The following is a 27,121-nucleotide window of genomic DNA, read 5'->3' as shown; positions in this document are numbered from 1 at the left end:
CTGAGCACTGGCACAGGCCTCCCAAAGAGGTTGTCAAGTCTCCATACTTGGAGATATTCAAAAGCTACTTGGACATGGCCCCAGGCAACCTGCTCTATGTGGCCCTCCTTGAGCAGAGCAACTGGCCCAGATGACCTCCAGAAGATGTGGACAGCCCTTTAGGCAACTGTAAACCTGAAATTACAATGCCACAGGGCCGACCTAGGGCATCCAAGAGGACCATGTATCTGTCATTTCAGAGCTTCTAGCTGAAATTGCAGTGCTAGATATGTATTTTAAATTAGAGTTTACTCTAGAAGTCTGTAAAGTACATTATTTTACCTTTGACTGAAGCAAACCCTACACTCTGCAGAATGAACAGATTGAAACCCCAAGAGGAGCCTAAATTTCAGAAAATACATTATCTGGCAGCAGGAAAAGGCTAGGACCTCAGAACAAATATAACCAGGATCTGCTGAATCTAGGAAGGGTAAGCAAGTAACACTAACTTTTTTTTCTTTTCGGTCTCCTTAACTTTATCTATCTTCTGCTGCCCAGTGCTCAGTGGTCATGGAAGAAGTATGAACTGGTCATCGTACTTGTTATACCTGGAAAGAATGATGGAGGAAAGAGAACTACATCAGATATACCAACTGAAAATCTAGGCTCTACTGGTATTTAAAATTATTACCCAAAAATAATGGCACCTGAAAAGCCTGCCTGTTACTGTTTCACTGAATTCCAACTTTATTTGGCAAACCTGACAGCAAGTAGCGGCTTAAGAAAATAGTCTACCAAAACCTTCAGACTTTCTAGGCTTCTGCATAACAGAAGTTATGCCACTGCCTAAAACTTAAAATGTTGTTTGAAAAACTAACAATATTGCTCCCCCCAGTATATTCTAATTTAATCTTTAAGTCAATTTTAAGCACTGTGTCTTGATTTGCATTGGGCTAGGCAGGCTTCTAAGGTGATTATTTTGTGCAATCTCATTTTGGAAGGAGTCATGCTGACTGTCTGGCTTTTCATCTGTCTCAAACCCTTACCAAAAGGATAAGGGAAAGTGAAATAATTTTTAATGATTTAGACAAGACAGGTTGTCTGCTTACTTGTACTAGAGGTTATTTAATGATAAATTTTGTGCTGATTATTGTACAAGTTTGCTAAGTAGGAAAACCTACAGGCCAAAACAAGTCCTTCATGAAAATTATAGCAAATCTTTGTAGATTGTTTTTCAGAGTGTTCTGCATGACTAACACAAGCTTTCAGAACCTGAGCCAGTGTGTGAAGTAGTCAAGCACCTTTTTTCTTCTCTCTGCCAGTGAAATCAGTGGGAAACGCAGGTGCCTGGCACTCATCAAGATGAAGAGTATACCTTGTCTAACTGAAGAGTTGAGGCCATCCCAATGGCGCATCACAAGATATTCCTGGTGTTTACCAAGCCTCAGTTTAAAGGTGGGGATAGTTATTATGTCTGTGGTAAAGACTCGACTGAGTGCACCTACAGTGGCTCACACTTTAAGAGCCTTTTAACTTGAGAATATTGTTAAAGTGTTGGCAGTATTTGAAAACCTACAATGTCATCAGCACTTTATCTGTTCTTATGTGCGAGAATGTTAAAATCTCATTACAGTCTATCATCTGGTGCTACATGCACTCTGAAAATATTGCCACAATACTAGAATAGGAGGGAAGTAAGATCAAGGAATTCAGTGCTGATTCTTGGGAAGATAGAGGGAGTTTGTGTAGTAATTAACAGCATTTTCAGGGGTTCAAGTCTGAACAGTGATTCAACATACTCAAATTTGATAAAATTTTTATACCTTTCCTTTATTTTTTTGTGTGGGATTCCTGGAAGAGACCACTGGGACACCAGCAATCTGGGAAATATCCCATGGCAGCATCATTCTTGGAAAGATACTGGAAACTATCTATATGTATATGTAATAATGGAAATGTACTTCTACCTTATTTTGAATCCTTACACACAGGCATATATGCCTGCCAGGACTTTATCATTCATTTCTCCAAACAGAACAGGTGAAACCTGCAGAATCAACAATAATTATTTGTTCTTTCCCTCCTTCTTTCCTCCTGACTCCATGAAAGATTCTCTGTCTGTTATCTGTTCAGTTCTTAGCTTGCTAGAAGGAGCCAGAGCTCAGCCACTCTTCGTTCTCCTGTGTGTGCTCAGCCCAGTGTTATAAGAATGGTGCTCTTAAAACCACAGACTACAGAGAGTGAGCATTTAGAAATGCTCAATTTAAATAGTTCTTGATGCTTCTACGTTAGAATTCCTTATTTCTTGACTACTGACATTTCACTAATGCCATATAGAAGTTCATTTATAACTAAATCTGAGTTATTAAAGAAAGATGTTGTAAGTTAGAGATGCTTGGAAACAAGAGCTATATTACCAAGTGATTTCTCTTATAAATGAACAGCTGGTATCAAAATGTCAAAGTGCAAATAAGTGGGACGATTATCTTAATTCAACAAGTTAAAGGGCTGGCATATCCAATGGAATGCTACGACAGACCTTGCTGTACAAAAGAATAATTAAGATTAATAATGCTCCAAGTGAAAATTCAGGTTTATATTTGCATGAATCCCACACAGTGAAATGTCTTAACTGACAATATTTTATTAAGTAAAACTTCTACCAACTGAGGCAGGATTATATTTTTGTTTTAATCTGCCTCTACAGTGACAGTTAAATAAATGGTTTATTTTATTTCAGAATTAAATTAATTGCTTCAATGAATTGCTGGAAGCTGCAGCATGTGCAAATCATTGCTGGATTTGGAGTCTGATGGCACTTGCCTCCTGCTCCAAGCTAAGACAGCTGTTACTTGTAAAGGTATTTACTATTGTATCTGCAGGCCTTCCAGGCTTTCAGTGGGATAGGGATTTAGTCTAAAAGTTCTCATATACTGCTTATGTCTTATCCTTTGTACTGAAGTGCAGTATACAAAGTACCACAAAAGCAACAGAAAGCATTCAGTTTCACTCCATAACTTCTGGAGTTACTGGAAAAACATTTCATAGGAAAATAACTTGGATACGGGACATGGATTGACATGATGTAGAAACGCAGAAGCTAAGGGGCTGATGCGTACGTCTCAAACACCAATAGCCTTGTTCTGGCTCCTGGAGATAAGCACTGCACAGTACAGCATAAGTGCAGGAATGAGGTCAAGGAGCAGTCATGGACTGTCTACCAAAGTCCAACCAAGTAGAGGGGGTCAAGACCACCAAGAAGCTCTGAAGCCCTCAACCCATTTCCAGAAAGGTTTAGAAGAATGAATTGTTTATGGTAACTAATTTGCATAGAAAATGAGAAACTTAGCTCCAGGGCAGGGAAAGCTTGTCTCAAAAAGGTAACCTCATGAAACCTGGGCAGAGCCCCCAGGGCCCTGCACACCCCACCATCTGGATGGACACTGGGACTGGGAGTGGTGATCTTTTCTTCATTTCTTCCTCTCTGCTTCTCTTCAATCTCTCTCTATTTCAACCTACCCTTTATTCCAAATCTGCTGTCATTTAGCTTATACTGCAATATAAGACACTAACTTAGACAATTTCCATGCCAAGTGTATAATTTCCTAATAAAATTGTAAGTTTTTGTAGACCCTCTGCCTTTTGCCACTCCTTTTTGATTGCAGGCATCTACAAATCTTGTATGCTGCAAGGGTGGGGCATCATACATGCCTGGTCTGCCTCATTCACTGCAAAAGCTTAAAATAGGATTTTCTGAAGTCCAGATAAAAGTTGTTCTACTTTAAAAGCAAGCTGACTTTATTTCATTTTTTAATTTTTACTTTTAGCTCAGATATGCATACTGTGAAACATTTGTCTTTGATCTTATGCACTTATGAAAATTCACAAGTTGATTTGTTTTCTCCCTTCTCCTTACCCGACTTCTTCTATAAAATGTTGAGCCAGAAGAAATGTATATTTTGTCATGGACATCCACTTCAATACTTCTGGAAAGAAGTTCTGAGTTAAAATACTCACTATCAAGACTCTGAGTTGTTAGAATGCAGTAATCATCCTGGGAGGTAAGAAACGAGTGAAAATACTGCTTGTCCCATCACAGCATATTTAATAACTTTTTCAGTAAGTCTACAACTCCTTCTTCAGTAAAGTTCCGAGTTACATATTTGCTTAATAGCTGGGAATTGTGTAGCTGTCTGGTAGGATCTAAGAAGTAGTCATGATACTAGAAAGTCTTTTTTCTATATTCAGCAAGCTGATATGAATAATAATTTTCTTGTAAAATGATTAGAAGGATTAATTTAGTGACCAAAGACCAAGTGCCAACTCAAAAAACTAGATAAAAATAGTTAAATTAACCTTGTAAACTTAGGGAAAGTAGCACCCTGTTAGTTCTAGAAGAATAAGCCACATCACTCTGTCTCCCTGGAGTCTGTCAATGAGGAGAGCTAATGGAATCTGAAAATATTCCAAAGACCTTCTAGGCTGAAAGATTCAACTGCAAGATTTGGGAGTCAGTACTTTTCTGTCTGAATTCTGCTCTTTCCCAGAATTTCTCTTCCCATATTACACCTACAGATGAGGTCTGAGCACTCCACTGGAATCCAGAACATTTTGCTGATAGCAGGCATCTAAAAAGCCAAAAGGAATTGCTGGAAAATTGAAGAAAATTGCCATCCCTACCTCTTTCTGCTTTGTCTTCAGCATAAGCATTCTATTCTTTCAGATTTCTAGAGTGTGATTTATTTGACTTAACAAAATTTACAAAAAGATTCCCTGGGTTTTCACCCTGTCATGGTTTAGCATAGTTTGGTTTTTTAGTAAAGAAGGCTCCATCAGTCATGGAAGCGATTCCCTTGCAAAGAGAGCTTCCTCTATGACTTGACAGAACCTATCAACTGGCTAGTTTGAATATTGACAACTTTTTAAGCCACTTAAGAAGCTTGACACGCCCCTGTGATCCACATTTAAGAATGAACAGAGCCCGGGAAAGCTCTCTTGTCCTCCAGCTTTCGGACAGGTAGCGGGGGGGGGCCTGCAGGTGGCCCAGCGGGGCCAGGCCAGGCCTTGCTCGGCCCGGCTGGGTCGGCCGTGGCGCGGCCCTCTTCCATCCGCCGCCCCCCCCACAACCCTGCTCCATGCAGGCAGCCGCCCTCCACAGCTCTGCTCCGCGCCAGCAGCCCTGGCACGGCCTGGGCTCGTCTGGGGCCGCTGCCCCGCTGCCCGGCAAAGATCATGTGACCAACAGCGATAAGTGAACTCCAGCTGCAAGGCCCGGGTGAGATTAACCCTTTTTTAGTGCTTTAAGTTTCCTCCAGAACAGATGAAGCCTGCAGACATCAATCCTTTCCCAAACCAGAGGAAGAGGGAAGGTGAAGGCACGTGAAGAAAACGCCATAAAGACACCAAAGTCAGTGAAGCAGGAAGAGCTAAAACCCTGAGGGGAGGAGAAAGAGGAGATGCTTCAAGCTTAGAAGCTGAAATTCTGTTGTAAAGCTATGGTGATGGGCTATGATATATCAGAGTACCCGTTGTAATTTCATGAAAGCATGGGGGGTGGAGCATTCAAATTGTAATTGTGAGCAAAAGTACTTGTGCTGAAATAAGCAAATGACAGTAGCTGTAATTTGATGAGGACCCTTGCTCCCAGGGGAGGAGGAGGGCCTCTATTCCTAGAGATGAAGATGCTGCCAGAGGTAGGTGAAGAGAACCTTTGTTTCTGAACAGCTCAACCTAAAAATGGTACCCCATTAGCTCAAGATTGGACCTTCAGAAACAGTTGTGGGGAAAGCTGTAAGTCGAAGGAAGGGACTTTCACATGTGAGCAGAGAACCAACCCAGGCGGCTGGCTCGCTTTGACATTGAAGCCATGAGAGAACTGTTTCTCGTGGAGATGTCTCCATAGCATGAGCAAGAGAGATTCCTGTCCCTAAGTGAACTGAAAAAGATTATTATAGAGGTGGTAAACTGACTGAAAATCTCAAGAGTTTTCTTTTTACGTTGTCAGAGGGGGAAGGGAGAAAGGTAGGAGGAGGAAAGTGTTCTGAAGGTTTAGCCTGATTTTTTTTCTTTCTTTTATGTCTGTTAATAAACTTCTTTATATTCTTTTAAGTTTTGTGCCTGCTTTGCGTTTTTCCTAATTCTTATATCACAGAAGCAAAATAAGTAAGTAATGGATATTTTGAACTGAACCACTACACACCATAAACTGGGTCATATTAAAACTGGCAGACAGTAAACAGGCAAGAATTGTGTCTGTAATCCTGGTTTTGCAGTAATGAATTTGGGCACAGACTTCTTCTATTCAAATTATTACCACCAGTTTTTACACCCATAAACTGGATTTATGAGGCATAGTTCCAAATGTTAAAAGTCCTACTTCTACTTTAAACATGCTGGTGTTTTTAATTTTCTGTAATAATGATTAAGTATATATAAAATAGATGCATTTATATGCCATGTATTCCATGCCTCCACAGTAAGTTATAAATGTAGGATGAAGAGAGGAGAAATAGAAAATTAAACAGGTCATATTAAGTGCTGCCTAAATAATGTTTAATGTTGCACAGCTTATATTCCATCCACAAAGAATACAACTGCTGGACTTGCATTATTATTTATTCTGTAGACAAAGACGAAAGTCTTCCGTTAGTAATATGGTTAAATGTTGGCCTCTGAGTGTCACTGAATAGCAGTAAGAACTGGCAAGGCTACACACGACTGTTCAAGTTATGCTTCTGTATATTGTTCACTGAAGACCAACAGTGATCATACAGTGTTTTCTATCCAGTGCCAATTTAATAACTGAACACGTAGATGTCAGGATATTTGGCTTTAGTGGACTTCAAGGTCAACAGGCTTCAAAAAAGAGTGACTTGATTAGTTTAAAGATGAGGGAAACATCAGGCTGTTCTATGGTTGTGCTTTTTCTTTTTTTTTTTTTTTTATGAGCACAGGAAGGGTTAGTTGAGGAAAATACTGATAACTAAACAATGAATTTATTTGTGTATTCTTGCTTCAATTGGTTAAATTAAATCAGTCTTATTCTTGCTCAATAAGACTGATTTAATCCATTGCAAGAATGAATGCTAAACACAGTTGAAAGATTTTGACAATCTCAGTAAATTCCATTAACAGATATTTTTTGCCACCATTTCAGGTATAGTGTTAGCAATTATTTATAACATTAATTATGTCTATCCTGATACTTCTGGAACCCACTGATTTTTCCTGGCCAGCTGCTTTATACTAAGGGCAACTGAGGAAGCAGGAAGACATAGATTGTGAAATTCCACTTACACTTGCAACACTTTGGCAGTGAAATGTTTTAGACTGAAAGTATAAGACTAGATACAGATATGCTATGATGAATGCATATGCTTGACTTTTCTGGCCTTGAAGGTCCTGTAAGACCTTCACAGTACTTTGCTTCCCCAGGATGATTAAGGAAGAAAAAAAAAAAACAACACATACCCATTTACCATAAATCTCTTAATGAGTTATAAATAATCTCAGCTCAAGATACTATAAAGGACTACTTAGCATTTTGCTTATGATTTTACATAATTCATCTAAATATAGTCAATTGCAGAGCAGATTTATTTTTGTTGTGGGTGACATTTTAGATGGTAGCTTGATCACTTTGTTTCATAATGATATCCCGCATATCTATTTTGGTGTATCTGTAGAACTTGAATCAAGCTACCTTTTCTATTCTTATTCTTCAAAGCCTCTGGTAACTCTTCCATTCCTGACTGTATAATGACATTGTATGTTTAGATAGATAGATATATATATATATATATATATATATGCAGATGTATATATAGCAAATACACATATAGAACATTATTAGCTCGGTACTTATGTAAAATAGCTTTTCAGGGTTAACAACACCAGTATTCAGATGGGCTAGTCTTTCAACCATGTGGGCAGACAATCTCTTTTCATACCCTTACAGCTTTGCATTCAAAGCTGAAGTCACCCAAGCATATGATCATGTCCTAAATATAATTGTTCATATAGTTCTACTCTTACTCAGCAAAAACTTTAAGGCTGTGCTTAAAGTTAACCAGGGTATTACTGGACTGAGACCTTTAGCAGGAGATGATGATAAGTTTGTATTTCCTAAGAGTTCTACAGCGACAGAGACAGAATCACTAAAGAAGAAGAAATTCTCTAACTCAGAGAAGGGATGGGGGATTTGTCACCATAACTGATTTTTAAGGTCAAGGGAAATAATTGTGATTAATTTCCTCCCACTTATTTTGAGTCTCAGCTGAACATTTGTTGGATAATACTCAAAAGATGTTTTATAACTGTTGCCACAAAACTGAATTGAAGGGGCTATTCAGTAAAGGACACTAGATGTTCCTTGGGAGATCATCTCTTGGTGTTACTTCAAGGACACAGTAAAGTATATTGTATCTGAGTTTAGTAAAGACATATATCTTAATTTATTACCTTAAAATGTCAATATTAAGTTCTTTAATGTGGTTTCTTAAAGGTGTGAGGCATATGTAATAGCACTGTCTCTCATGTCTCATCCCCCTTTTTTTATTCCAGACTAACCACTTAGACCCACTAACCACTTTCAAGCAAATTTAAATAAAACCTGCAAGTCTCAATACGTACTTTGTGAAAATAGGCAGATAGAACAAAGAAAGACTGTAACATCCCAGCAACAGAAATTCTGCAGGACTCTGGTTCTTACCAGGCATCAAAACATCCATAGAGGTGTTCATCATAACTGAACATGCCTCTGAATTTCTCCAATAATTTTTGCTATTGATGAAAGGTATTTCTTCACAGTACTAGGGCTGTTTCTTACTGCATGTTTTCTTTCTGCTTGTCTTACAGGTAAAACCATTTAAAAATTGTAGCCAATGATGCAAAGTGCCAAACCTGACACCTCCATTGATGGTTTCTTGCTGAACCACATATTTCATTTATTCTTGTATTAAAATCTCTGCTCCTAGGCGTCCATCTTTCTATCATAGGCATAGTAGGCAGAAATTCATATCCCCTCTAGACATTGCCTCAATATAAAAGGCATAAATCATTTTTTTGAGTGTCTGTAAGTGCACAGCTATTAGTCTAAAAACAGAAACCTATTAAAGCTTCATTAAGAAACTCAAGTCAAATATTCCATTGGAAGAGTACTCTATAATAAAATCATACTAATTCCTTTCCTATGGCATCATTGCTGGCAAAGGTTGTCTCCTGTCTCATTCATACCAGTTCTACTGTGTTACATGATTACAGAAGTAATGTCTTTTTAGTCACAGGTCTGCACTGTGAAAAGTTAGAGATGCATTTGAGGACAGGGGCAAGAATTAAACAGGTTTTTTTCCTCCCATTATCTACCATATGTACTACATATAAAGATATAAAGATGATGCACAGATATTACCACAAAAGGAACTAATTCTGTTCTCAGAATTTTGGCTGCTGAAGGAGGGAAGAAAAGGCTGGTAGGGGGAAGAAGAGAGAGAAAAATATTTCCAGAAATAGTTAAGCTAAAATGACTGATTTTTTTCCCCATAAGGAATTTTTGCCAAGCCATCGTTTACCTAGTATTTTGATGTGTCTTCTTATATACTTTACATATTTTGCTGGGTAAAATAGGCATTTGCTGTGGCTTTTTTGGGTACACCCCTGTTCTGACTGGGCAGCTGACAGCTAATTCACGGTATGGCTTTCCAAAATGACCAGGTCTAGGCACTTGCCTTCTCCAGCCTGCAAAATTAATTTAGGCCTCTCCATTTCACTCAGCTGTCAGTTTTCATAACTAGGATAGGGGCTTCACATTTCTCTGTCTTCACATTTTTCTGTCAAATCCTGTTGAGATTGAGCAATGCGTTCAAAAGTACCTGTCATCTGTGACAGATGAAGACAGGGCACAGTCACCTAAGTCTTATTTCATACAGAAACTGAACTTCAAGAAAGAACACATTAGCTGAAACAGAAATATGTTATGTTCCACTTTTGCAAAGTGAATGTATTTGTCAGTGCTATCATGCAATATGACCAATCATGCAAACTATGAAGTCACATAGGGTTGAATTGTACTTGCAAAGAACCTTGTGATGTGAAAATGAAAGTATATTGGAATAATTACTGAATATTACAAACAGTAAATGAAGCTTTTTAGCACCGGGGAATAATAAATAACTGTATCTGAGTATAATTCCTCTTATATCAGTAGGAGTCCTTTCCTGTTTTAAACAGAGACAGAAATAGTCTCAGATACAATAATTTTACTGGTATTAATGATAACTATTATTATCAATAATATTTATTTATTTATTAGCAATTATTATTTCTTACCATCTATTTAGATGGAGTTTTGTTAGAAATCTCATCTGTCATAAGGTTTCATCAAAAGTAACAATTTTTTCACATTTTTAAACTTAACATGTCACTGTGTCAAAATGAAATGCAACTTAACAGGGAAAACTTTACATTGCATAATACTTCGGTTTATGTCTTCTAAGACACGATCATCATTTGGCAGAGGGAGAAAGTCGATGTACTTGAAGTCTACTTGAATTAACTAATACAGCTATCCACTGGGCAGAATAGGAAAACCTATGAAACACAGGAGTCATTTCTGTGTGAATGTTGCATCTTAAACATAGTGTAGAGCTTTTAATAACAAAAACATAATTTAAACAATGTGAGAGATGATTAAACTGTGACTCAAAATTGGCAGAGCTGTTCTTCTTGTTCTCCTTGCAGCCATGTTGGGAGTAGAGTTGTTGTCAGCAGCATTATATCCTCAGCCTCACAAAGGGAATATTAGCCACAGAGTTTGCAAGTGTGATCATAATTGTATTTGAGCAAAAATCTTCTTTAGAACAGTCATTTTCTGTCTGATAAATGTTTCAGACTTTTAATCTCATCTTCTGACTCTAGCTTCCCACCCTGATCCTTTGTGTTAACTTTTGACACTTGAGTTTCTTCCCACTCCTGGTTCCTGACCTTATTCTTTAGGCAAGACCATCTAATCTTTGTCCTCCTCATGTCTATTCTAATCAGTGAAATTTCTGTAATTCCCAACATGGTATTGTGTGATTTCTGCAGTGTATTTCTATGATGAAAACCTAATTTCAGGTTAAAGGTAAAACCAGAGTTTTAAAAATAATTCTGTTGTATTCTCAAATGATATAGTTGCACTGGCTGAAGTGTCATTCAAAAATGGATTTGGTGGATAAACTAATAAGAAATATCAGAGATATATAAATCTAAATCCTTACATCTATTCATCTTGTTTAGGTATTTCTCAGTACCTGTTCACTATAGAGGAAAACTTCTGGAATTTTGAGGACAGTTATAAAACAAAAGTTTCATTTTTATTCTGACTAGGTCATAAAATAATGTTTGATCAAGTGGTTTTACCTGATGAAAGATATCTTTCAGTAGGGCAGGTATTAGCCATCTTTGCTCCAGTTTTATCAACTTTCTGAGAAGGGATTCATGCCAGAAAACATTAATAAAATAAGACTTATCAGGAGTAGCTTTTGGGCCATTTGTCATTTCAGTCCCTAGCTTAGGGGGATCTCAGTGGCAGACAGTGGGGAGGGGAGGAGTGTCTTATGTTGCCTGCAAATACTACTACAGGTGACTACATTTATTACTAGAACTGAGGTTTTGTATTAAAAAATAGCTTTACGTTTGAAATTGTGAAAAAAAGATGCTCTTAACCCTCTTTCCTTTCACCCCTTGCCCTTTGCAAGAAAAGAATTAAATGGTATTCAACCTGAGTGGTCAAGTTAAAAATGGCCAAACCATGGTAAGGGGATGCATTACAAGTTGTAGAATGCCACAGGCCAAGTAGTAAGGTGGTAGTGGCTGGAAGCACACATTTCTGCCTCTGTCTCTGAATGTGCATGGGATGCCTGAATAGACTGCTTTATATATGAAGGGGGCAGATTAGTGAAGAGCTTCTTGCAAGTGGAAGAATTGTGTATTTTAAAATTATTTTCCTGTTACTTTTTTTTCCTTTCGGGTGACTCTGTGACAGTAAATAAGAAAGATCTGCACAGAGACTATAGTAATTTGGCCTCTTAAATCATATTTGAAAAAATGAGATTTGGGAATCTAAATCTAATACATGTTACAAAGCAGTGTGCAGCTGTTCTTAAATCCCTTTTGTTTCCAGATTTTCCAAAGTATTAAGGCATCTAAAAATGCTAGGATGAGTGGGAGGGAGTGTGGGGGGGCTGTTCAGTGTTTGATTTGTATCTGTCTCATGGGATTCAGTGTCTAATATTTATGTATTCTTTTCAGCCTTAACTTCCACAAAATTTGGATTCCAAGTAACTGAGTCATCCACTGCTTTGTAAGAATCTAACCAGTTTGGGGGAAAGGGGAAGGGTATGTGGAGGGTGGGTTATACATGGTATGCAAGTAAAACTTGGAATTTAACACAATCATTATTTGACATAATTAGATTTTCCAGTAACCATGAATTAGCTGACAGTAGGTCATGTTTCATTGAATATTTTAAAATGAATATACTTTAGCATTTTATTGGCTATAATGTAACTATATTTAAGTACCTGTCAGTATTTTCATTATGAACCATATTTTGGAAACTGGAGTTTAATTAAGCAGTATCTCTACTGTTATAAATTTTGTCAAGCTGAGAGCTGGCATACAAGCTATATAGGAAATATTTCACAACATAATTATGGCCCCAAAGGAATTGAAACAAGCAAACAGCACATTCAACTAAGTTCTTAAAGTGCACCTGTTAAAAGCAAAATCTAAGGAACTCAAAGTGAATGAAGCAAGTTTATTGTATTTTTTTTTTTACATGTAACTTAATAAATGTGCAGAATAATCAGCTGGGAGGTGAGCAGGGTTTAAAAAGCAAATCCAAAATTAGATTGTCTGAGGCAGAGGGAGAATATATTATAGAACAGATTTCTCCTGTTCCTCAGAAACCTTACGTCTATTAAATAACCTAAAATCTATGTAGTCAGCGCTTTATGAGCATGTACAATCAAAGTGTAAAATTCATAAAGTAGTCACACAGGAGAAGTGGCATATAAATTTTTTTGCAAATATATCTTCAAGGATTTGTGGAGTCATTTAATAACCACTGATATAATGATAACTCTTGCAAGAGAAGGACAATTTTAAACTTTGAAGGTCATACCTAAGCAGCATCTTCAGCCATTTGTTCTGGAAAAGACGATTCCCTGTGTCTTCATGGTGGAAACAGAACCAGCTATAATTATGAAAGATGCTATTCTGTAGTTTTGCTGTAAAACAGATCAATGGAAAGTAAGTAGAGCGTCTTGAAAAGCAAGTAGGCAGTTCATTTACATTCATCCAGGAACAGGATTAAGCTTCCAGTACTAGTAAATGAGACATTTCCACCTTCAGTTCCATATCCACCTTCAACACCGTTTCTAAAACATATAATACTTTCTCAAGTTAATTTACAATGGCTCTAAAGAACAGTGCAATACTAAAGAGTGTTACAGATTGGAACATTGGTGACGTCCCATCAGTGCAGGTGTTGACAGAGTGGTGAATTAGTGAGATACATAGACAACTAATGGTGAATTATTTTATTTTATCATGTGGTATGAAATATACCAAAAAACCAGAAGGTTAAAATAGATGGTATGAATGTGTCCGAGAAAGATTTTCAGCATGAAAATGTTGGCAGAAAAATGCCCTGACAGAATAGGTGTAAATGATGGAAGAATATGAGAGAAAGGCAGAGAAAAGGTACAGGATTATAGAAAGTGGTTTTGTGGCTGTGTTTTATTTTAAAAAAGAAATTCACAGTCAATTGTGACAACAAAATTACTGTGAAGGAGCATAGTACTGGAGGAAAAAAAAAAACCCCTTGAGCAACAGTATGTATATTTCTGACATAGCATATGTTTGACTTGTCACTTTAAATTTGTTTAAAAAAAGTTCAGCATAATTTTAACTTGTCATTTGTTCTGCCAGATTTTCTATTGCCTGTCTCTGCAGTTCTAATGATGTTTCCAATTGGTCTGTCCATATTTCACTTTAGATCTTTTTGTTGTTGTTGCTCCTTACTGTGTTTGGTTTATATGGCGAGGTTTTGGGGGCAAGGGGATGAGGGGTGGCTTCTGTGCAAAGACACTAGAAGCTGCCTTCATATTGGACAGATTCCCTATACATGTCATTCACTTCAGAGCTGGACTCAATGATCCTTGTGTATCCCTTCCAACTCGGAATATTCTGTGATTCTGTGAAATAGCCATTCCCAGCAGGATTAAAGACAAGCTCGTCTCTGGCCAAAGTTGAGCCAAGGGGGGATATTTTTAGCACCCTTCTGATACAATATTCAAGAATGTGTAAAAATGTTTTTCAACAGCAGCTGGGAGAGTGAAAGCATGTAAGAGAAAGAGCCCTGAAGATACCAAGGTCAGTGCAGAAGGAGGGGGAAGAGGTTCTCCATCCACTAGAGCTGAGATTCCCCTGCAGCCCATGGGGAAGACCATGGTGAAGCAACTGTGTCCCTGCAGCCCATGGAGGACTGTGATGGTGCAGAGATTCACCTGCAGCCTGATGGAGGATCCCATGCCGGAGTAGGTGGATGTGCCCTGAAGAAAGCAATAGCTCATGGACAGGTCTCAGTGGAGTAGGTTTTCTGTCAGGACCCATGCTGGGACAGCCCATTCCTGAAGGACATTACTCTGTAAAAAAGACTCACACTGGAGCACTTCTTGGAAAACTAAAAGTTGTGGGAAGGACCCACACTGGAGAAGTTCATGGAGAACTGTCTTGCAGGGGCGGGATGCCATGCTGGAGCAGGGGAAGAGTGTGGGGAGAAAGGAGAAGAAGAGACAAAGCATTATAAACTGACTGCAGCCCCCCTCCCCATTCCCTATCCTTGTTTTGAATAAGTGGTTTGAGCTATTTAAGGAATCACCATCAAAGGTATCAGCAAAAAACAGGTTTTAATATGAGTTTGTGAAAGTGTGACTTTAACAGAGTTCTGTGGCAAGGTTCACTCTATAGTTTGCTGCACAAATAAAGCATATATAGGAAAATATGAGAAGAGTTAGTGTTGAATGTATGTTGGATCTACATGGATGCAAAAGGGTCAGGATGCAAAGTCATCCCTTTCATTACACAGTGATTTAGTGTAGTCAGGCAACTTCACAACCAAACACAAGGTGAGTTTGACACAGACCTCCATGTGAGCTGCTTTTTTCACCTTCCTGCCTTTGGTTTGCCCATATGTTGTCTATAACCTACTGCCACCCATTCCCTCCTTTCAGAGCCTCAGCCATCTCACAGGGTGGGAGTCAGCAGATGCACTGTGCTGACTCACCTGCTTCTGACAAAAATCAGGTAATCAGTGGTGATAACCAGGTCCTCCTATTATTCCTTCTCTGTACCTTACCTTTCTGAACTCAGGCCATAGTGATATTGTTCCCAGTGAAGGGAGCTTGCATGAATCTACATCACCAGCCTGCACTCGATAAGAGCTTTAGACTTGCTAACAAGATTCAGTCTACTTCATTACATAGTCTACAAATGTCATCCAGGGAAAGGAGGAATGTTGTGGCATTCTGTGGTAGTTATGTATTAGTGATATGACATCCTGATCATGTTCTCATACTTTTACTTGGGTAATAACTGTCCTTGGAAGTGCTGGCTTGCTGCCTAAAGGACTTGGACATTAATATATCTGCAATGGATTATGGGATGTACGATTGAAGTTGAGTATGACACATTGCAGTCCAGTCACTTTATAAAACAATACACTATGTGCTGTGATTAATTTGATAAAAATGCATAAATGCAGTCCAAGTAGACTAAATTCCCATGTTCATGTGATCAGAAAGTATCAGAAAATAGCTGATATTCCTCATGTCTGACTGAAGATAAAGCTGGTAGATTCTGAAAAGAAAGGTTTGACAAATGGTGAAGTCAAGTATAGATGAGTTCAGTCATCCAGAGAACAGGCGGGGAGAAAACTTTCTTGTAAAGAATCAGGTAACTTTGTTGTGCATTGCGTCTTGTTTAATAGCTAATATCTTTTCTCTTTTTCTTCATGACTCTAACACTTGGATGTCATGACTAAATTGGATTTTTCACTGCTCACCCACTATTCACTTGTTATCATTCATAAATCTGAATGGGATGTCCTGTAAGTATTTTTTTTGTTACTGAATGGAAAAAACTTTCTTAAGTAGGAAAAATGGGAGCAGGAAGGCATGGCTAAACTGTAAGAATTAATATATATTAAGGAAAAATACTTGGAGTTTTTCAGTAATTAAAAAATCCACCATTGCTATTCAGTAAAGGAAAAAAGTTGCTCAGCTTCAGCCTAATATAAATTCCCATATTTTTAAATTGTCGCTTCCTGAACCATATGATTGACACTTCTTCTATCTTAGAGGGCACATCTACAAAAAATGTTAAGGTCCTGGAATGCATCCAGAGGAGGGCAACAAAACTGGTGAAAGGGGTGGAAGGAATATCCTGTGAGGAGTGGCTGAGGACTTTGGGCTGGTCTAGTTTTGAGAAAATGAGCATGAAGGGTGACTTCATTGCTCTCTACAGCTTCCTGAGGTGGGGCAGGAGATGGGGAGGTGCTGACATCTTCTCCCTTATATCTTTTGACAGGAATCTTATGTGGGAATTCTTCAAAGATGCAACAGGAGAGTTTCAGACTTGACATTAGGAAGTATTCCTTTACAGAAAAGGTAGTCAAACACTGGAACAGGCTTCCTAGAGAGGTGGTCAGTGCCCCGTGAGAGTTTTTAAGAGGCATTTGGAATCACATAATCATTAAGACTGGAAAAGACCTCTAAGATCACCAAGTCAAATCGTCAACCCAGCCAAGTCCACCACTAAACCATGTCCCTAGGTGCCACATCTACCTCCCAGTATAGTGACCCAATCCCTTATCCAGGCAACCTGTTCCAGTGCTTGAAAATCCTTTCGGTGAAGAAATTATTCCTAATATCCAATCTAAACTTCCCCTGGTGTAACCCGAAGACATTGTCCTGTCACCTGTTACCTGGAAGAAGAGACTGACTCCCACCTGGCTACATACAACCTCTTTCCAGGTAGCTGTAGAGAGTGATAAGGTCACTCCTGAGACTCCTTTTCTCCAGGCTAAACAACCCCAGTTCCTTCAGCCTCTCCTCATAAGACCTGTGCTCCAAACCCTTCACCAGCTCCACTGGCCTTCTCTGGACACACTGCAGCACCTCAATGTCCATCTTCCCAGAACAGAATACTATACTCAATTGGTGGCCTCACCAGCCCTGGTCCTGCTGGCCACACTCTTTCTGATACAGACCAGGATACCATTGGCCTTCTTGGCCTCCTGGCCACACGCTGGCTCGTGTTCAGGCAGCTGTCAGCCAGCAATTCTGATCCTTTTCTGCCACAGTGATTCAAGATTGGATTTAAAAGGCAGGCATTAAGTGGGTGTTCCATTTGCCATAGAACCACCAAGACAATGGGATTATTGAGCAGACTAATGGCCTGATTAAAAGGCTTGCTGATGTCTCCTGACCCAATTGGGACACACAGCTAGCACTAGCAATTCTTACCAACAATAACCAGTGGAGCAGTTATGGGAGCTCCAAAATCAGAGCATTCTGCTCTGAAAAACCACCAAAGTTGATGACTCCATATGAAATGAAAAGGATTAGTTTCCACTAAGGATATACGTAGGTTGATCTGTCAGGCTGAAACGACTTTCTATTGATGTTGAGCCCATGACCCCAGCAAAACCTAGGGATTCACATGCTTGGGAGGTCCTAGATGGAAATGGAAGACACTTTATTAGCATCTTATGGATAATCCTGGATTTCTAACACAACAGCCCAGTCCTGAGAGACTGAGACCTATCTGTACACTCATTTAAAAGGCAGTGGAGAACTGGGCTATTGTCGTTCATACCAGAGGCACCAGTGATTAGCGCAGATGGCTCAGATATGGATGGCAATGTAGTGGCAAAGATGAAGGTGGGATTTATGGGAATGATGAATCTGACATCACGGTAATGCTTTGTTTATCCACTCCTAAGTGAACTGAGGATCCCTTGCCAACTTTTGTACAGGATGTCAGCATGTTTTGAATTAACTCAGAACTCAGCTGGACACAGTCCCAGTCAACCTGCTGTAGCTGACACTTCTTGGGCAGGGGGTTGCACTATACAATCTTCAGATGTTCCTTTCAACCTGAACTACTATTGGTTCTAAGTAACCAAAGCTATGATTATGTGAAGATATAAAGTTTATCTGTAGGTAGCTATAGAATTGTTGTTAAAGGAGATGTTAAAAATTATTAATTTTACCTTTTCAGCCTCCCAGGGAAGCAGGGTGGGTGAATCTTCCATCTGTTTACAGTAAAATTGTTTCATTTACAATTAAATTACCAAGAATAGCACTGGAAGCAAATTACCGTGAACAAACATTCTGGATTCATTTGTGAAGGTGCCTGCCAGACTGTAAATGTTCAGTTACCAGAAGTTAGTCTTGTGGAACCCAATAATGTCTAGTAGCATCATATTTCCTTCTAATCAAACATATGCATGGCATCCTTCCATGTAGTTTATTCATGACTCCTGACAATATACATTGACAATATGCATTGAGGCTGACTTCTATTTGAAGAGAAAGAGAAACAAATAATTAAAAAATCTGTGTCAAATCCATGGACCTCACTCTGTTGAGGTGGCCTCCTATAAAAAACACATAATGAAGCAATAATTTATTTGTGCCAAGAGGTTGACTTCATAGACTTTTCCTGAATAGTTTTTGAGTATTCTGCTCATCATATTTCATCTAGGGTAATAGAACTAAAGAGAAAATTTAGGTAGAGTTTTTTATTCTCACTGTGCTGTCTTAATAAATGGCCTAAAACCTGTAACGTGCATTGCCAAGCCTTGGAAGAAAAAAACTAAAATTGCCTTCAGAAACGGAGAGAGGGTTTCTCCATAGTATAAACCCTTGTAGTTGCTTAGACATAGTTCTCTAGTTTAGATAAAGCAATTGAACTAATTAGCACTCTCTGTACTAGGGTATTTGGGATTACCCTAAGAGTTCAGATATGTAAAAGTATTTTACTGAAAAGTCTTTGAAGTAGCTTTAGACCAGTCAGCTTTTTTGATTTTGCTTTGGCCAACAGCCAAACTTTCATCCATCTGTTCAGCTACCCACCCCAAATCCAGCCTCGAAGGGATGGGGTGGAAACCAAGAAAGAGCAGGACTTAAAAAGCTTGTGAGTTGAGATAAAGACAGGGAGATGCCTTACTAATTATCATCACAGGCAAAACATATTTGACTTCTGGAAAACTCATTTATTGACAATTAAAAGAAAGTTGCATGGTGAGAGGCAAAGAGAGATATGGAAAAATTTCTCTCTTCACATGCCCTCTGCCCTTGCTGCTGCCCTCTTCCTTCTTCAGCTTCAGTCCTTCATTCCTGAACCGTGCAAGAGGGATGAAGAATGAGGGGCTGTGGTCAGTGCATAACAGCTCCTCTTTGCGGCTCCTTCCTTCTCCTCACACTCTTGACTGCTCCAGCCTGGAACATTTCCAGGGTACACAGGGAAACTCTTGCCCCGCTGGGGTCTCTCCCTGGCCCAGGGCCATCCGTGCCGGGTCTCTCCCGCCTCCGTCCCCGCTCCCGCTGTCCCCTCAGGCTCGCAGGGCTGTTTCCCGCACGGTTCCCCCGCTCAGCCCTGGCTGCCGGGCAGCGTTTTGCCCTCCCTTGGCCAGGCTTTTTCCGGGGCTCTCGCCCGCCCGCCCGTGGCTGAGGGGCTCAGCCGTGCCCTGCGCTGGGGCCGCTGCAGCCGCTGGCACCGCCTGGGCCCGGCCCGGGCAGCCCCGGCACTGCCCCAGCGCTGCCGCCGCCACCGGGGCACCTCGGCCCGTACAGGACACTGTCCTGAAAGCATTTCTTTTACTTTGTGCTCACATGGATAACTGTAGGTACATGGAGGGTTGCACGTACATGGAGGATTGCACAGCTGTCAATACCTGTACTGCGCTAAACTTCCATCAGCAAAGCTAAAAAGCTGCTCCTGTTCTGTGAGGTTTACAAGATAATTGTAGACTAGGTGCAGATAAAAAAGGAGAGGAAAAAGGATAGCTGGGGTTTATTTACGTAGCATCATTTTGTCTATATTTTGATTATAATTTTGCTTGGATTTCTTTGGGTTTTGGTTTCTCTAGTTGACCAACAGCTTTCTCGGAAATGAATAGGATGAGATAGCTTTAACAGGATTGTACCTTGTTTGCTTTTTTTCTGACTTTTCTGTCTAAATTGTATTTTGGATGTCTTGTTAAGCAAAATAAGATTGTTCTGAAAAGAGGCCTACTTTTTTTTTAATTTGAGTTCAAGTGGGAAAACCTTTACCAGCTTTAAATTACACCATCCTAGGCCAGAGCCCCGATCTTTAAATGAAGTGCTTATAAAAATTTAAAGTGCTCTTTTAATTTTAAACCAACGTATGCTGAGATGCCCAGAACTCTGATCACTGCCAAATTTCACTTCCAATAAATTTAAATTGCTATGTGCAAGACAGAGCGATTTAAAATTATTGGAGTGCTTTAAATTCCATACTGTAGTGCCCATAAAATTTGAAGTCCTCCAATAATTTGAAATCACTCTGCACATTGTACTGCAATTTGAGCCTATTTGAAAACAAAACACCCAAGCATCCTATGCTTTAATTTGCAATGATAAGCAACATTAGAAAATGGCAGCTAAAGATTTACAAGAAACACTGTCCTGGGAAATGGATGAGTCACCACCCTGGAGGTTTTTTAAAAGACGTGTAGGTGTGACTTAGTGGCATGGTTTAGTAACGGATTTGGAAGTGCTGGTTTACGTTTGGATTTAAAGGTCTTTTCCAACCTAAACAATTCCTAGATTTTACACCATTTCTCACTGAATTAACTGAAAAAAAAAAACCCCATCAAACAAAATGAGGCAGAGCTAAAAGAAGAAAGTTATGCTTCTTTTTAAGATAATAGAATAGCAGCATCATTGTTTTGAGAGAAGGATATATGGAGTGTGAGATTAGGAAAGTTGGTGAATATACAAATTATTTTCCTCTGTGACAACTATAAATAATATGGATGACTGATAGATATGCTAGAAGCTGAGCATGAACACATGAGATGTGCCAAGGCAACACATCCAGATGCCACCTGAAATGTGTTACATAACAATGAAACCAAATTCTACTCTTAGTGCCACCAGTGTACATTTAGAGGAGCTTTCTTCACTTTAGGATTTGCTTTAGATAACACTTAATAATCTTAGAAGATGATGTTCACCTTCCAGGTATCTGCCAGGATAGTTTCCTGTCTTACCTTATGCATCTTGAACAGATTTTAGTTACCTAAGGAACCAGGAAATAAAAAAAAGTTACAGTGAAACAGTATTAATGTTTTGGCATACTATATCTGTTCTATCTTACATGGGCAACACTTTCCAAAAGCATAAATTCAGGTTAGCTTACTTCAAGAGAATTTCAAAGGAAGGTGTTTATTTGTGAAAAGAAATCTCTTGATTATTTGCATTAATACTCTCTGAGAGATAAAACCATTGCTGCTTTGTTCTGAAGCACGTTTTCTTCAATCAAACAGGTAGAAAAATCTATTGAATGGAGAAAAAATTAGATCAAATAGAATTAAAGTGCATTTTTCTGCAAAACAAGAGGCAAAATTGCTGTAGTCATTTTAATCTATTGAGGAAGCTTATTTAAAGACCCACAATGAGGCATGCCAGTCTTTACATTCTAATCTACTCCCATGCAATATGTTTCTCATTTCTTTGTGCACCAAGCAAAACGTTATAAGATAATAAATGACAGTTGTCAGTTTAACCTCAGAGAATTCATTAGGGTAATTAAATTCTTTTTTATAAGCGAAAAATAATGTAAAATTTCCACTGTAAATATAATAGAAATAAGTTATAGCTACTTGGTACCACACCACAGACCTGAAGAAAAATTCAGGTACCCTTTGCCATTGTGGAAGCAATGTTGCATAAGCAAACTCGAAACCTCAGCAGAAAAAGGAAAATTAGCATCCTTTTAGAGGAACAGGTAAAATAAGTTTCTTATAGCAAAAAAATTAATGGGCACTTTTGAGTGTTGCACTTGAGCAAATGTCAGTTCCATTACATCAATCAACATTAAAGGACCAGTTATTATTGTCTAGAACATTCTCTTTCCCATGCCCTACTTTAAGGCTAGTTTAGTGTTCTGCTAGTGAGATGACAGTTGTCTTTTTCATACATTTAAGAGACAGTAAGCCTTGTTCCATTGCAAATACAGTTTATTTCATTTGTTGGCAACCTCAGCAATTATTTGTACCTAGGCTAAGAGACTGTATTTCTGGGATAATACATAGCCAGACAGGAGACAAAGTACCACTCTTGGCAGTGTAGAGCCATCTGTGACCCTTGTTGCTTCTTTTTCCTCCCTCATGTCTTCACAGGCGTGCTGCACAAAGTCCTGAGCTAGATACAAGAATGCTCCCAGGTAAGTGAGAACACTGATATTTTTTCCAAAGCTGTCACTGTTACTGAGAGAAATGTCAGTTAAATGTGCCCTTTCTTCTGTTCCAGAGTAAATTTTCTACAACTAGGAAAATTCAGTTCTCAGTGGAAGGGCTACTGGCATTTGTTGTTTAAAACTGCCTAAGAACATTCCTATTTAATGAAGGAGAGAAGAAAATTCAACATTGCCTAAAAGTGAATAAAGATAACTAAATACGCAAAATCTTCCCTTTTTTGAAAAACTATTTCGCTTAGAAGAGAGATCACATTTATTACTCCCTGCATATAAATTGACTCTCACAGGCAGCTAAGCAACACACAGCTGCTTTCTGACTCCCTCACAAAAATGGAATTACATTTAATCAACTTTGAAAGTGTCCGCTTTAAAATAAATAAAAGAGTGACATTTTCCTGAACTATACAACGTTTTCCTGAAACACAAAAGGAGCCTGAAAAACTCATTGCACAAAATTTCAGACAAGTTGACGTATTGTGGGGCTTTAAAAAAATTGGACAGGGGAGTGAGTGAAAAAGAAACAAACATCCAAGTCATGGCATGGCATTAAAAATTAGTAAATCCCACAAGTTTTGGATAGGACAGAGTGATCATCTCACTGGACATAAGAAGACCACAGGAAGAGGTCAGAGGAAGGAAAGGCTGTTTTAAATACTTTGTGGGAAGACTGTGATAGTGTCTTGCATCTTCCCATGAGTTATCTGCTATAAGGCACTGCTGAGGAAAATCTTAGACTAGGTATGCCACTGTTGGGCCCACTCTAGCATCATCACCAGTCTTGTATCTCTTTTGTCAGTTTTAGTAATTTGTGTCTTCACGATGCTTTACATTTTAAATGGACTTAGTTATCAAAAACTGAGCTTAGAAAACAGCCCCCAGCTTGAGCTTGTTATGAAAGAGGTATTTCTAAGGACTGTTTGTTCGAATACTGGTATTTTTTAAAAGTAAGGATAGGAATTAGACTAGTCATGGTTTGGTTGGTTTGGGGCTTGTTGTTGTTTTGGTTTGTTTTTCTTTAAGGCTTTGCTGACTATATTAACAGTCTTGCCATTCTTTATGTTTAGCATGATGCAACACAAGGTGATGAACGTAACAAGACAAATAGGCTTTAAAGATGGTCAAAGTTTATTTTGTAACAAATTCTCACCACTCAGAATTATTCTTAAACCTGACATTTTGGTGGAATTATTCTTAAACCTGACATTTTAGTGAACCACACTCACAAGAGATTACATCTTCTGTTATCCAAAAATGTCTCAGTGGCTTAATTCCTAGCAGCTATCTCCCTGCTTGACTAAGCAATAATTTTATAGTTACTGCAGGTCATACCAGGCTAAAAGCAGTCATTTAGACTTTCCATCACAGAATAAGGATATATGTTCTTGCAACACTTTATCTGTTCTGTTTAAAGCTGCAGTTAAACTTTGTATAACCTTAAAGTTTCAGATAACTCTAATTATAGGATTCTTTTTTTGTACAATGGGTGAGAGTTTTATATTGAAATTGCAAAAGTATGATTCATGTGATGGCTGCAAATAGCACCACTTGTTGCTAGGTGAAAATCTGCACTGGCAAGAGTGAGAAGAAAAAGTTGATGCTTGGCCAAGAGTGAGTGTTACTCCTGAACTAATCTAGAGGGAAAGGATGGTTGAGATGAGATTAAATGGAAAAGCAGATAATTTCAAACTAATTTCTAATTTGTTGTTTTCTTTGGAGGGAGAGGGGGGAGGTGATGCTTGGTTTGCTCTTTTTAAACAAACATAATGATTTTTGTAGACAAAACAAATGTATCTCTCTCCTATCTGGTCAAAAGCACCAGGAACAGCACCACAAGGTGAATCAGTGGAAACAGATAAGAGGAAATTAGTAAAGAGATTGTGGGAAAAGTATCCAATTAGCTAAAAGGAGAACAGCTTTGACATTAACTTCAGCATTGGGTAGATAATGGATTTTTTTTGTATTTAAGTAGTAAATAAAATTTCCAGAATTGTTGTGACACAAATAGCAAATTGTGGGTGTTCTTAACAGGGAGAATGTTAAAATAACATTCAAGAATGTCTGCTTTCTGAAAACTAGAGTAATCAAAATAAATTTTAAAGCTGGTAGCAGAAGCTGATGGTATACATCAATGTAATTACAGACACCAGTGTTAATCTAAGAAGTTTACCAGCCGAAATGGCCAAAGAAGAGAGAGTTTTGCAGCTCATTGCTGAATGATGTGAAGTGCCAATATATTATGGCTAATAATAATCTTTTCTCAATAGAGAGAAATACTAGTGCAATTGAATATGGGTTAGTAAAACATCCTCTGATATGCTGTGCATAATTCTGACCATTGACTTTAAAATAATTAGAATTCAAACCAAAACAAGTACAGGATGAATCAGGAATTTGGGCAGCTTATCATAGTGACAAAGACTAGAAAAATATTATTTGTCTTAGAGGATAAAATTGTTCATTACACCCATATTCAGGTGTAAAATATCATAGGAGTTGAAAATCTGCTTTACTTAAATGTTATATTAACTCAAGAATATCCATCTGCTTAAATAATCTTCTTTCTGTGATGAAGTTTAATTCGTTTTTTGCACTGATCTATGGAAACAACTAAATATTTCATTGTGCTAGAACAACACAAAGTCTATAAATATCAACAGTCAAACTCTAAAGTTTTTCCTTACTTTTATTCATAAGCACTACATCAATTCACTATGTGTAATTAACATGGTTTCGAGATTAAAGTTCTAAAAATTAAAGAATGGTATATAAAACACAAAAAAGGATATATTTAAAATATTTTTTCTTTCTTACAAGTTATTTTAACATGAGTAAGTCAATGCAAAACTTCTAAGATAATTTCCTTTCACTGTAAAGTACCATTTTAATCCACAAGACATTGCCAGAGTTTCTCAATATAGATACAGTTTATTTTAAAAATTAAGTCACAAAGGAATTTCAGTAAAATAAAGATATTCTGCTTTGACTATATTGAAAGAATACTTTCCAGCTGTCATTCTTAAAATTTATATTCAGCATAAATGATCAAATGAGAATTTTTTCCCATTTTTTGCTTTTAAAAAAGGTTTCTGCTTCTCTCTACCCATTTATTGCATTATCATGTCTTGAGAAGGTACTGAGAAAACTAGAAAGGAACTAAGAGAACACAAGAAAATTCAAGAGGGAATTACAGATGGCCACCAGTAGGAAAATTGCAAGTGACAGGCTTGATGATGAAAACAGAACTAAAAAGGAAAGGGTGAAACTAAGCTGATCAGTGAAGCTCTCTGAACTTGAGCATTTCAAATCAGACTAATCTGTTAATTTGGGTTCTTATAATCTAGTATTCTGTTTCTAACATGAAGTGGGCACTTAGGAATGTGCCAGCATACGTAGTCGGATATTTGTGGGGAAATTGAATGTATATATTTGTATAATATAATTGGATCTCCAATTTTAATTTTGGTTTGTAGCTGTTGAATATATTGGAAAGGTTTCTACAAAATTTAGTTGAACATAGTGACAAAACTAAATTTCACTGACACACAGTTATGATTTTCTTTCTGTCACTTTGGAAGTTTTAGGATTTTGATCTAATTGGTAAGGTTGTGGGAAATTTATTGGTTTTGATTTCAGTGAAATTTAGATAACTTATTTCAGACAGCATTATCACATAAAAGGGTGGATTTTCAAGCAAGGCCACTAATGAAGGCATTCTAATCTACTAAATATTGATATATTCCATAGCCCATAGAATTCTCCCATAGGCCTGTTACACAGAGTCATAGAATCATTAATGTTGGAAAAGACCTTTAAGATCATAGAGTACACCTGTTAACTCATCACTGCCATGTTCACCACTAAACCACATCCCCAAGTGACACATCCACAGATTTTTTGACCACTTCAGAGGGTGTTTATTCCACGATTTCTTTGGGCATCCTGTTCCAATGCCTGACCACCCTTTCCATGAAGAATTTTTTTTCTTAATATCCTGTCACAATTTTAAACCATTTCCTCTTGTCCTGTTTTTAGTTACTTGGGAGAAGACACCAAATCCCACCTCACTATAATGTCTTTTCAGGTAGCTGTATAGAATGATGTGGTCTCCTATGAGCCTCCTTTCCTCCAGCTAGACAACCCCAGCTACCTCAGCCACTTCTCAGACTTGTGCTCCAGATCCTTCACCAGCTCTGTTGCCCTTCTCTGGACATGCACTAGCACCTTGATCTCTTTCTTGTAGTGAGGGGCCCAGAACCAAGCACAGGATTCAAGTTGTGGCTGCACTTGGTCCACGTACATGGAGATGATCACTGCCCTGGTCCTGCTGAGTGAACTATTTTGTCACAAGGCAGGGTGTCACTGGCCTTCTTGGCCACTTGGGCACACCCTGGCTTGTGTTCAGTTGGATGTCAACAAACACCCCCAGGTCCTTTTCCATCAGGTAGCTTTCTAGCCATTCTTCCCCTAGCCTGTAGTACTGTGTGGGATTTTATAACCAAAGTGCAGGATCAGGCATTTTGTTCAACCTCATACAGTTGGCTTTGCCCCGTCAATCCAGCCTGTCCAAATTCCTCTGCAGTCTTGCTGCCCT

At 38.4% G+C, this 27,121-nt stretch overlaps 1 long non-coding RNA gene across 2 annotated transcripts in view; it reads right to left on the bottom strand.

The window, feature by feature from the left end:
* The window catches only part of LOC125329343, a 38,286-nt gene that overhangs the window by 4,091 nt on the left and 7,074 nt on the right, over window positions 1-27,121 (bottom strand). For both annotated transcript variants that reach the window (XR_007205131.1, XR_007205132.1), the window contains exons 2-3: window positions 14,529-14,775; window positions 13,142-13,247 (exon numbers count right to left, since the gene is read on the bottom strand). This is a non-coding gene — a long non-coding RNA (uncharacterized LOC125329343). The remainder of the gene's footprint in view (window positions 1-13,141; window positions 13,248-14,528; window positions 14,776-27,121) is intronic.

Source organism: Corvus hawaiiensis, chromosome 1, assembly GCF_020740725.1.
Source record: "Corvus hawaiiensis isolate bCorHaw1 chromosome 1, bCorHaw1.pri.cur, whole genome shotgun sequence".
NCBI lineage: Eukaryota > Metazoa > Chordata > Aves > Passeriformes > Corvidae > Corvus > Corvus hawaiiensis.
Note: the sequence above shows the minus strand (reverse complement) of the source record. Positions and strands in the feature narration are given on the sequence as shown.